We start from the raw sequence: 12,486 nt of genomic DNA on the forward strand, positions 1-12,486 counted from the left end.
TAAATATAGGATCTCAATGAATTGCTTAGTGCCTCATCATTTCTAATGCTGGCTTTGAACTTGTGGTTCTCTTGCCTCAGCCTCTGGAGCCACTGGGATAACAGGGTTATGCCACTGTGCCTGACCCAATCTACCATATTTTATGAGAATTTTTACATTTGCAAAGTATGCACCTTATAATTCATTTTAATTGTCAATTGTAAGTTAAGTCCTTTGAAGAAAAAATATTGAAGAGGAATATCTTAAAGGATTAAAGAACTAAAATTATAAGAAATTCTTTAAAACATTCAATGAAATTTAATAAATTATAAATCAATTTAATAGTAGAAAATAATATTTTTTAAAAATAGAAAGGGAAGCACAATTCTAATCAAAATCTGTGCTAGTTTTTTTTTTTTGCAGATTTTGAAAAATTCATTATAAAGTTTATATATGAAAAGGACAAATATCAGAATAATTAAGAACATATTAATAAGACACTATCTTTCTTCAATACTTATTATAAAATCATAGTAAAAAATTAAATGGTCACTTATTTGTTAAAGAATAGGCAAAAAATAGCCATGGAACAGAACAGAAAACCCATAAATAAATAAAATTAGTGAACTAATCTTCGGCAAAGGAACAAAGTCACTTAAAAGCAAAAGAGGTTATTTTCAACACATGGAGCTCAAACAACTAGGTGGTCACAAAAATAAGAAAATAGTAATAATTATTATATTTATTATATTATGATTTATATGATGCATAAAGATAATATTTTCATTATTTTTAATGAAATAATTGATGCAATATCACTAAGAAAAAGTAATTCAGATTAGAGTTCTAAATATAAAACACAAAGCTATAAAACTTCCAGAATATAAAATAGGGGAAACCAAGGAGATCTTTAGTTTGACAATGAGTTTTTAGTTTTTGGTAAAAACACAATGCTTGAAAGAAAAATAAAAAATGAGGACAAGTTGTATTTCATTAAAATTAAAAATCTATGCTTTGCAAAAGACATTATTTTAGTATAAGCAATTTATTAATACATTATTAGACCCATATATATATCTATATAAAAATACAAATATAATTAAGAATTTAAGAGTCCTTGAATTTATATTTAGAAACTGATGTTTTAGTATTTTAAATTATAGATGATTCAGATGTTTCTCTAATCAATGCATTCACAAATATGTATCAAATTTATGGGAAAAACTATGTTTTCCATCTTTAGCAGCTATTTTCAGGTTATGAATGAAAACCAAAATGTCAGACAAGCATAGATAACATTTAAGCCATTTTTCCTTTAAACATAAAACACTAAGAACAATGTACATTGTACTTTAGACATCTTAAAAACACAGTTACAATCCCACTTGCTAGTAATCTACCAAATAATGTATGTTAAAATTTTTAGGCATCTTTACATTTATTTTCCCCCAAATTTTATTTTATTTTTTTATGTACTGGGGATTGAGCCCAGGGACACTTTACTACTGAGCCACATGGCCTCTCTTTGTTTTTTTGAGGCAGAGTCTTGCTAAGTTATTTAGGGCCTCAATATGTTGCTGAGGCTGGTCTTGAACCTGTGATCCACCTGCCTTAGACTCCTGAGTCATTGGGATTACAGGCATGCACTATTGTGTCTGGATTCACAATAAATTTAGATTAATTTATTTGTTAAAAATGTATCTAAGTCCTGTGCTGGGGACTAAATGGCATTTGTGTTCATGTCTTTTCGATTTATCAGCTTTCTTTTATTTCTAAACCAATTCAATACCATGTAGGCACGATATACAATAATACACATATATAAGAAGCATACACAAGAATAGAAACAAATATTTTATATCTCATCTAGATTCACTATTTGTCATTTTTTTAAAAAAGCTAGATGGTTTATATGATTATCTTAGTCCTAAAAATCCTTAATTTTAAATCTGTACTTCCAAAGGTGTGATTTGGTCAAAACAAGTAGAAATTGTACATCTCATACACAAAAGAACTTAGTCTAAACATCCCTGAGAAGGGTGTATCAAAGGTCCAGTAAATGCAAGTTTTAAAAGTTGGGCTTGCTATGCAGACTTAAGTTAATATCTTTTCCCACTGTAAGGGAAAAGATAATACCTTTTTAAAGGAAGTTAATACCTTTTCCCACTTTAAGAGGTAATCAATAGAGGAAGACACACTTACAGAAGAAAATTTCTTTTTTAAATGACTGGGATAATCATATTTTGGAGAACTATCTAGTTAATAAATCCTTTAATTTGTCTTTAATCAGAGGTAGACTTTAATGAGTGGGGCAAAGAGTACTTTCTATGTGTATCCAACTTGAGAAAGCCACCCTTGAGCTTTCCAAAGCTTGGTTAATAAAGTACTATTTGCAGAACTCTTTGTTAGAATCTTGACTGTCAATTGGTGCAAGAATCAACACTGGGGTTTACAGGTTTCTTTTCAGAAAGTCATAGATGTGCCAGATATCCCCTTTAATCAAGAAACAGAAAAGGAAGTGTCTTGTGAGACTAGACATGGAAAAGACACAAAGACAGACCCTCTGTTTTTATATTTTTCATAGACCAGTGTCAGTAGCCACCCTGAACCGGAGCTATGCACACAAGTTTAAGTCCTGAGTAAAGAGTCACTGGACTGGTATTGTACCCTGCAATGCAAGTGGTCTTTACCTCCGCTTGGATAAAAAGGTACAGCTCTGGGAGTGGGCGTTACCCAATTGGAATGGGCTGCCTCCTTGTTTCTTTGTAATCCTACCTTTTTGCCATTTATGGGATAGAATGTTCCATGGAACAGTCTCCCCCAATAAAACCTGGGTTTAAGGTGTGCTCCCTCTCTCTCTTGCCTGCCTTGCCTCCTTTGTGGGAGCTGGGTCAGAGAGGACATCACAGAACCCAAAGAAAAAGGTATTTCTCTTTCTTTCTGTCATTATTTCATGCTAGCCCAGGTTCACCTGGAGTGACCCTGACTGGTTTAGTCATGTGTCATGGCAGACCAGGTATTGGATCCCTATAGATAGGGGATAAGAAAGATACAGATGCTTACTAAACTGAGTGCATGCCAAATTTAGAAATCCAGAGCCCCAAACCTAGCCTGTCACTGATATCTATCATGAGACACAGGATGGATACACAGGGAAGGCTTATACAGTTGGAGATGGACAAGGCAGAATCTACCCATCATAGTTACCATGAAATCAAATGTTCAGGTGGCACCTTGTCATACTGAGGTGGATCCATGTCAAATATCACCGCTATGTGTCCTCTTCTTTAGAACTCTCTAAAGGGAAAGATGTTCATTTGTCCATTTGTACCAAGTGATTTTGAGAATAATGGTTTAATATAATAACCCTTGAATGACCATTTTTAAACAGTCTGAAGAGGATTGAAAAGCTTGATAGACCTCTATTCATTTTCCTTCCCATTTACAGGACGAGTGTCCATTCTATAATTTATATTTGGGTCAAGCCATGTTACAGAATAAAGTCAGTGTCCTTTTCTTAATTCCTCTGCTTCAACATAAACCCCATTAATTAAGATTTAATGGAAGAGTCATCTCAGGATGTGGATGTATAATTACCAATTTGGAGAGAAGACAGAGTATTTGAGACAATGAGGTGTCCCATTGTCTCTCTGAATATACCATTTGGTTGGGGTGTCCCAGACTTTGGGGCATTCTGGCCTTTAGCATTGTTACCTGCACTCCATCTACCATTGGGTTGTCTAATCTCGAGGATTCTCATCTTTCATAGAGTCCTCTCTCAAATATTCCCAAGCAAAAGATGTTATTAAGAAAAGAAAAACACAACTCACAGACTAGAGGAAAAACATTGTTAAAAAACACACTTCTGATCAAAGCTGACTACACAAAATACACAAGGAACTCTTAAAACTGAAAAACAAACAACAAACCTAAAACATCAATCAGATAACCCAAGAAAACAGAGAGAAATGATTTGAAGGGATAGCTCATTAAAGAAGATATACAAAAGACCAATAAGCATATGAAAATTCAGCCTACAAGCAGAGGTATGAAAAATTGTGGTATATATATATATATATATATATATATATATATATATATATATATAAAATAAGAATTGTAATGCAAAAAAAATAACAAAAACAAAGTACATGTATAAAGACATGAATTGGCGTGAACATACATTATTTACAAAGATATGAAAAATTGTGCTCTATATGTGTAATAAGAATTGTAATGCATTTCACTGTCGTGTATTTAAAAAAATCAATAAAAATTTTAAAATCATCTACTATTTGAGAATTTCAAATTAAAAAAAAAAGGGCATACCAATACACAATGATTAGAATAGTAAATTCTAGACTGCTTACACCAAACTCTGGTGAAGAAGTGAAACAAGAGGTACTCTCATTCATTATTGGTCAGAATTCGAAACAGTGTGTACACTTTGGAAGAAAGTTTGGCAGTTTCTAACAAAGCTAAATTTCATCCCACCATATGATCCAACAACCGTGCTCCAAGGCTTTTACTAAAATGAATTGAAAACTTGTGTCCACACAAAAATCTGAACATAGATATTTATAGTAGTTTTACTCATAATTGCCCCAAATTGGAAGCAACCAAGATGCTCTTCAATAGAGTAATAGATAAACTGTGGTACATCCATACAATGGGATATTATTCCAGGATGTAAATAAAAATCTGCCAAGCCAATAAAGATGCACAGGGGCTTGAAATGTGTATTTCTAAGTGGAAAAAAAATCTGGAAAATGGACATAGTGTATAATTCTAAATATACAAAATAGGAAAGGCAAGAGTGAATAGAGGAAACTATTATTTCAGAGGAAAAATGATTAGATGGCACACAAGGGCAAAATATGGCAGTGTAACTATTCTTTTTGTAGGATACTGCAATGCTGGACACATGGCATTAGGCATTTGTCAAAACCTAAGGAACTGTAATGCAATATAAGTAGTAAATCCTAATGCCTGTGAAATTTGGTTAGTAGTAACATGTCAGTGTGGACTCATCAGTTGTAACAACTGTAGCACAACAATGCAAGTTAAGAACCATCAGAAATCCTGAAAAAATGGAACTTTGCAGGGTCTTCAATTTTTCTGTAAACAAAACTGCTCTTAAAATTTATTAATAATTTAAACTAATTTAAAGGCCAGTATTAAATCTTGTTGCATACATATTTTCTCCTTAGAATAGAAATGGAAATGGAAAGAATGCTAACAACTCATCAGTGATTAAGTCATGAATAAGGCACATTTGTAGGTGCTGTCATTTTACCATGGCTTCATATTTAGAGTCCTGGTAGAGCTTTGATCACTGCATGGTTTTACTTTTTGTGCCCTTGTATTTCATACTAGACACAAACAAATATGCTTCTACAAATATATCATGAGCTTTGAATTTGTTTTGTTTTGTTTTGTTTGGGAGAATGTCCTTCCTTTGATTAATCCACATTCTTTCCCAACTGATCTAAAATCCTAAACTAGACATGTGGCTATGAGTAGGAATGAACCTGAGGCCAACAAACACAGCAAATCTGTTTCTCCCTTCAAATAGATTTCACCAGGGATCATGTCCTCTTGTTAGTACTATGCTCCAAACCAAAAAGAAATCCAAGAAGGTAATGATCTCACCACTCAACACACTGGAGCTAATCCCCAAGCTTTCTCATCCACACCTGCAAAAGCTTTGCCAAAAGCCATTCATTTATTAATAGCTTAAAAGAACGAAAAGGGATGGAACTATTATTTACAGAACAGTGGCAATTTGTTGTGCTTTTATGCAACATTTATATATTTAATTCCACCTCAGTTGTAGTTTGTATATTCCACAATATACCTGAGTTTGTGTGGATGTGTCTATTTATAGATGCAACAGTGCATGCCTTCTTGTGAATTTGAAACTTTGTGTAATCATGTATAAAACAAGTAGCTAAAATAATCTAAAATATTGACTTTATTCTAGCAAATTTCCCAATAGTTTATCTTCAACAGTTACATATTTGAGCTTCCAAAGTGCAACAGGCAATTATTGAGCCAGCTGCAAATAAGGATAAAGGAAACCCAAAGTCATATTCTGCCCCAAGTTTTTTCAGCAACTTTTCACACTTCTTCACTAGGTGTTGATTTTTGTATTTGTCAGGTTTAATAATCCTTTTTCATTAAGAAAATAATGGAAGGTGTAGTGGTTGCCATGACTAGGAAAAGAAGGCATTTGTGTAATAATATATTGAAGTATTGCATTGATACTTCTGGGACTCTCTATATATTTTACTTTTGAATCTTTTCCAGTACTTGCTTTATTTTCTCTTATTGCATAAATTTGGAATGATGGCTATGTTGTGCTGTATAAATATATCTATACAATATTGTGACTAGAGAGAAAATGAAGTTTTTATATCATTCTGAAAATTTTCAGGGGAAATCAATGAGTCACAGTCTCTTGGACTTATCACTATCTAGAAAAGAAAGATTCTGTGATTGGCACACCTTGGCCACATGACTTGTAATCATCCAGTAGGTAGTGTAAATTATTAATAAATTATTATAGTTGTGACATTTATAAATTTTAAAATAATTTTATATTAGAATATACTTGTAATCTAAAATCTCAAATGCATTATAAAGGATTTGAATGTCTAACTCATAGTAGGAATGCAACTAGCAAGAAATGTTGGATTCTGCTGAATCCCATACCCATAAACAGAAAGCCTATTGATTTCTATATCTGAGAAAAAAGTTTTCAAAACTTCTTAGCCCCGTAACTTACACAAAAGTTTAACATGTACTTCAGCTATAAATGAAAAGATCTATGGAAATACACTCAGGGGATTAAGTTCACTAAACACATATATCTTTGGTTTTCATGGGGTGAAGATTGTTCAAGGATGTGGAAAAATCTATTATTTTTTTTCTAGTTTTGGAAAAGGCTTTGTGATACATGAAAGTTACATCTGTTAAATGTTACATAAATCTCAACACATCGGTTTCAGAAGAAGTTCTATTGAATTTAATTTTTTAAAATCACCAAGTGGATTCATGTAGATAACACAATTATACATAGCTCTTATTTTTTTTTTTTATTTGCCTGATGCTGTTTACATTGTACATATCAATTTGTTCTATTTTGCTAAGTACACAGTCCCCTGGAGTGACAGGCACACTAGAAAGAGCTTTGTATTGAAAAGTTAGAAATAACTGGACACTGGGGACTATGGAACAGCTTTAATCATGCCAGCCTTATCCCATCATTAGAGTTTTCCTTACCAACCACAGAGTTCAAGACTGACAGGGACTAGTCCAGTTTTGGCAGTGCTTAAGAGTTATTTCAGGGTACAAGGAAGGGAAATTGCCTCCAGGCCTATAAATTAACTATCAATGTCAGAAGGAATATACTAACTCAAAAATCATTTTAAAAAATGGATATAAAGTTCTAAGTAAACAAGTACATCTCACTGGACTTCTTAATCTCTCCTACTCCACTTCAGAGACTTTCTCAATGTTCTATAATTACAGCAAACATTGACAGTAAGAAATTTTTACTCCAGGAATACAGGGTCACAGTTCATTGCATTTTGTACTGGTCAGGTGGAAACAAAGTCTATATTCTTATTTATTTATTTTTATTCTAATTTGTTAAATATGACAACAGAATGCATTATAACTCATATTACAAATATAGAACAGAATTTTTTATATCTCTGGTTGTGCACATATTATAGTCATACCATTCTTGTCTTTATACATGTACTTAGGGTAATGATGTCTATCTCATTCCACCGTCTTTTTTATCCCCATGCCAACTCCCTTTTCCTCCCATCCCTTTGCCCTATCTAGAGTTCCTTTAATCCTCCCATGCTCTGTCCCCTCACCCCATTATGAATCAGCATCCTTACATCAGAGAAAACATTTGGCATTTGGTTTTTGGGGATTGGCTAACTTCACTTAGCATTATATTCTCTAACTCCATCCATTTACCTGCAAATGTCATGATTTTATTCTCTTTTAATGCTGAATAATATTCCATTGTGTATATATAGGACATAGCCACATCAGTATTTATCCCAGAACAATTCACAATAGCTGAACTGTGGAAAAAAGTCTATATTCTACTCAATTATCTAATATATAGCCACCATATATATGTTTGTTTTATTGTCTCCCAATAAAAACAGAATAACTCAGTAAGAATAATCAAAACTCCTATTTCTGATTCTTCTATTATTTTATGTCATAAAGTAAGACTGACCATGAAATCCTGTATTACTTGTAAATTGAATATATGTAGCTCTGACTTTACAGTGGACTCTTAGCTCAAATATGAGTTAGCATGTCAGCATTAATTGCATACTCCTAATAAAATAATTCTAACATTCTTTATGTGCATTAGGCTTCTCTTCAAGGGGTTAAAAAGACTTCCCTAAACTATATGATTGCCAGCTGAATACTGAAGAAATAAGTAATATAAATAAGAAACCCCAAAGAGAAAAGAAAAAGCTGTTTATTCAGACCTTGCAAGAGCAAGGAGTTAATCACTATCACCTACATTTGACAGAGAAACAATAGCAGGCAACAGAGTTTGAAAGCTTTCTAATGGAAAATGGCTTCAGGTATGCTTGGATTAGAAGGTTTGGGCACAAGAAAATTGAAAGCAGGATAAATAGAGGTGGAGTGTTTGACAAGATTGATTATCATATTTGACTTTCACTTGTTCATTTGGGAAACTAGGAAAAATTGGGAAGCAATAAGTTATGGACCAAGACCTTGCTCTTTTTTTGCTCATTGCTACATGAGTATCTGCTATAGACATTGTGGATGAAAGTTCTACTTTTATATATAGAATGATCATTGTAACTTTGTATATTAAGCTTCTTAGTTACCCCTTCTTCTTTTGATCATTTTCTCAGTTGTGGAAGGTTGGAAAAGTTCGAGCAAGCCTAGAGATCCAGATCTTCATTGTTAGATATTATTAGTCATCTCAACAATATTGCAAGATCTTCTTGACCTTTTTCTTCTTATGACATCATGGCAATTATCTAATGAGACAACTGCATAAAAATATGTAAGATTCTGGGTAGAACAGAATGAGCCATGGTTATCAATACTATGATAATAAACAAACAAAAACTAATAATAAACCTTGTAAGATATTACTGAACCAGGGATACTAGCTGTCCAATCAAAGTCAAAAGACTAATTTCATAGGCCATGGTATTATTATTTCTCATAAGATAAACCTTACAGAAAAAAAACTATCTTATTCATTAAGATGATGTATAACCTGTTCCACTTTGCTATTCATTAATCTGACCAAAAGCACAACACAAAGCAAAAACATAAAAGACAGGAAACATTAAAGAAAAGAAATGACATGATTCTACCAAGAATGCCAAACAGATAGGAACAAATAATCAAAACCAAACACCAAATTGAAAATAAATACGCAAGAAACTCAATGCAAAGAGAGCAGAGTTCATACCTGGCACTGAGTTACCACAAGGCACAAGGGATTTCCAGGGGTACCACACCTAGTTGAAGTCTGTGGTCCACAGTGATGGGCCATATAGAGCCATATACATTACATCTTGTTGAAACCTCTAGGAAAACTGAAAATGAATGAAGACAACCCAAATGGGAACAAGTATTTATTTAGAGCTTGGAAAAAGAGACAGACCATCATTTACATATGATAGAAATTAAAGATAGAAAAATGTGGCAACTTTATTGTGGAAAAATAAAGGTTAGGTATTTCATGGTGAAGCTTGAAGCTGGCTAACTATAAGCAGGGTATCTTCTGTGATTGGTTAAAGGTACATAAATTGCTTTCTCTGATTGGTCCCAAGGTAGAAGTAAAGGCAAAAATCAGAGAAGCTGTTAGTTATTGACCAAGTATTGGCTATATTGATCTAAAAGCTATAAAAGTATGACTTGCCCTTTTCCACGGGTTGCAACAGTACTTGAGAGTTAGTGGTTTATTTTTACATGTGGTCTGGACTTACCTATTTTTGTATTCAACTCCTCAAGACCTTTATGGATGGCCAAAATGGACATCACAATTGTTCTGTTGTTGTTTCATAGTCCTTTGTTCAGAATTGATTATAAGAAAGAAAATACGCACCTGAAATTTTTTTCTCCTGTTTCTATCATATACTAACTTCAAAGAAGCTGGAACCTAGTTACACATATTTCCTAATGTTTTGTGAGAATATCAAGGTCATTATCATCAAATCATATATTAAAGATATGTTTATTTTCCCCAGAGTAGGATGGGCCTGGGAAATAAGTGTCCCTAAAATATTATGTGAGTTAGGCTCAGCATTTAATGCAGACAGTATGGGAAGGCACATTAAAACATAAGCAAAATGTTCCTGAAAGCATACAGAAGGAGAAAAGAGTGAATATCTATAATGGGTACACTAAAAATTGCTGTAAGATCAAAGAGAATAAGTTCTATAAGGGAAACACAATTACAGAGAAAGGATAGATGTTAGAGTAGTTGTCTTGATATGTGGAAAAGTGTCATTTCTAGTTGCTTTCTAATGATAGTGTTTAGATACAATAAGAAACAAAAGCAAACTTATAAATTAGTATATCTGAGGAGTAAGAAACCATTCTCTGAGCTCTGTTGCCATAATAAAAAGAATGTAATCCCTGAACAGCATGGCATTTATTAGTTTAAAGAGCATCATTTGTTTTAAGACAAATGTTTGAGACATTCTCAATATCAATTTAACATGACAATTGTACACAGCAAAAGATAATAATAATTTGAATTAGGCAGTAGCTCAATTAAATAATAATAGGATTTATTATTCATGTTATTAATAATTACCTCTTCATAATTTTAATTATGCTTCTAAGATTGTTTTAAATGTTCAAATATACTTGTGAAATACATTTTATAAATGTACAAACTTGATATTAAAAAGACATTCAAAATTTATTTATTTTTCTGTTTTTAGTGGCTCTAAAAGAAAAAAAGAGAATTCCTGTATTCTTTAGTTATTTTATTTTCTTCTGTTCCAAACACTCCACACATATTTGGACCCATAACACTTTGCAAGTGTATAAGTTTCTGGAATAATTTTGAAGAATAAACATTTTGATCTGCATTGATTAATATCACACTTCTTTGAATACATTCTTTTTTTAGCATTCCATACAAATTCCTATACAGGACTTTCTTTTAACTTTATGCTATATAACTATTAATCATAGTACTTTTAATATGTTTTCACATTACAGATTTTTATTAATTGTGCAATTTAGTGCACTCTAAGTGATTTTACTAAAGTTTAAATATTACTACTTCATTGCATCAGAAAAAAGAATTTAGCATTTCCAGAAATAATTTTTGCCTGCCAGATTTCTTGAATGGTTTAAGTAATTACATTACCATTTTTAAGCTCACTTATGTTGTCTACCATAATATCCATTTTATGAATTGGAAAGTGACTCTATCTTTACTACACTCTAGGCAAATGTTTATATACTGAACCATGGGAAAATGTATTATTTTATATTAAAATATGTTACTGATGCTGCCTTTTCGGATTACCTTCATGACTCCTGCTTCTTCCTCAAATGTTGAAGTATAACACCAGAGAAGCATGCCAAGGGCATCCATAGAGTAGAAAGTAAGAAACTTTTTTAAAGGATAGCAAAACAGACTTCTCCTAGGTGGAAGAAGGGACCCAAAGGTGCATCTGTGAGATGAGGAAGTCCTGTCCCTTTTATACACTTAAAGTCTCCCTGTTCTCCTGCAATTCTTCTTCCTTATCTTGTCAATTTCCCCTCCTCCTGCATAGAGATGAGGGGATGTTGGTGGAATGGCCAGGGGGTGAGCAGGTGAGCTGGAAGGGCTTAGATGGAGTGCTAGGCAGGAAGGGAGTGGAAGCACAGGGGACATTTATTAGTAGCTCTTTGTCTGCTCAGCAGTTGCTTCCTTACAACCTTTTGGGTTTGGAGTAGTATCAAAGGGCTCTGTAGACCTGAACATTCTGATCTCCCAGAGGAAGCTTTCAATTTCCCATACTCAAAGTGGCCTCTGTTTTCTCAATCTGACCCAATTTACCTCTTTCACTGACTACCTATCTTTAAATCTGGCTTCATTACTTCTGATTGATATGAAATATGGCTGATTCTGGACTCTAGAGGGAAGCATCAAGTATACAATGAAGAGTGTTGAAGGTCTTTAGTTATGCTAAAGAATATTTATTTTATTCTACTTTTGTTGAGGTTACATTTCTGCTCCTAAGTTCTAAGTTCTCTTTTAGTAAGACATAGCATTTTGAGACAGAATAGATTCACAAATACTGTAATCAAAACATGACATATGTATGTCCTTTTAAACTTGGAATGTGCAATAATAGCTAAAATAACAATCTCTGAATCATTAAAAAAGAAAAGGAAAATTTAATGTAGTATGTAACCCCATGAAATATAGATGATCGGTTCTCAGATTGCTCTAAAGACCAGATACAAATGAAT

The sequence above is a fragment of the Spermophilus citellus genome, assembly GCF_964194105.1.
Source record: "Spermophilus citellus genome assembly, chromosome: 14".
Classification (NCBI taxonomy): Eukaryota; Metazoa; Chordata; class Mammalia; order Rodentia; family Sciuridae; genus Spermophilus; species Spermophilus citellus.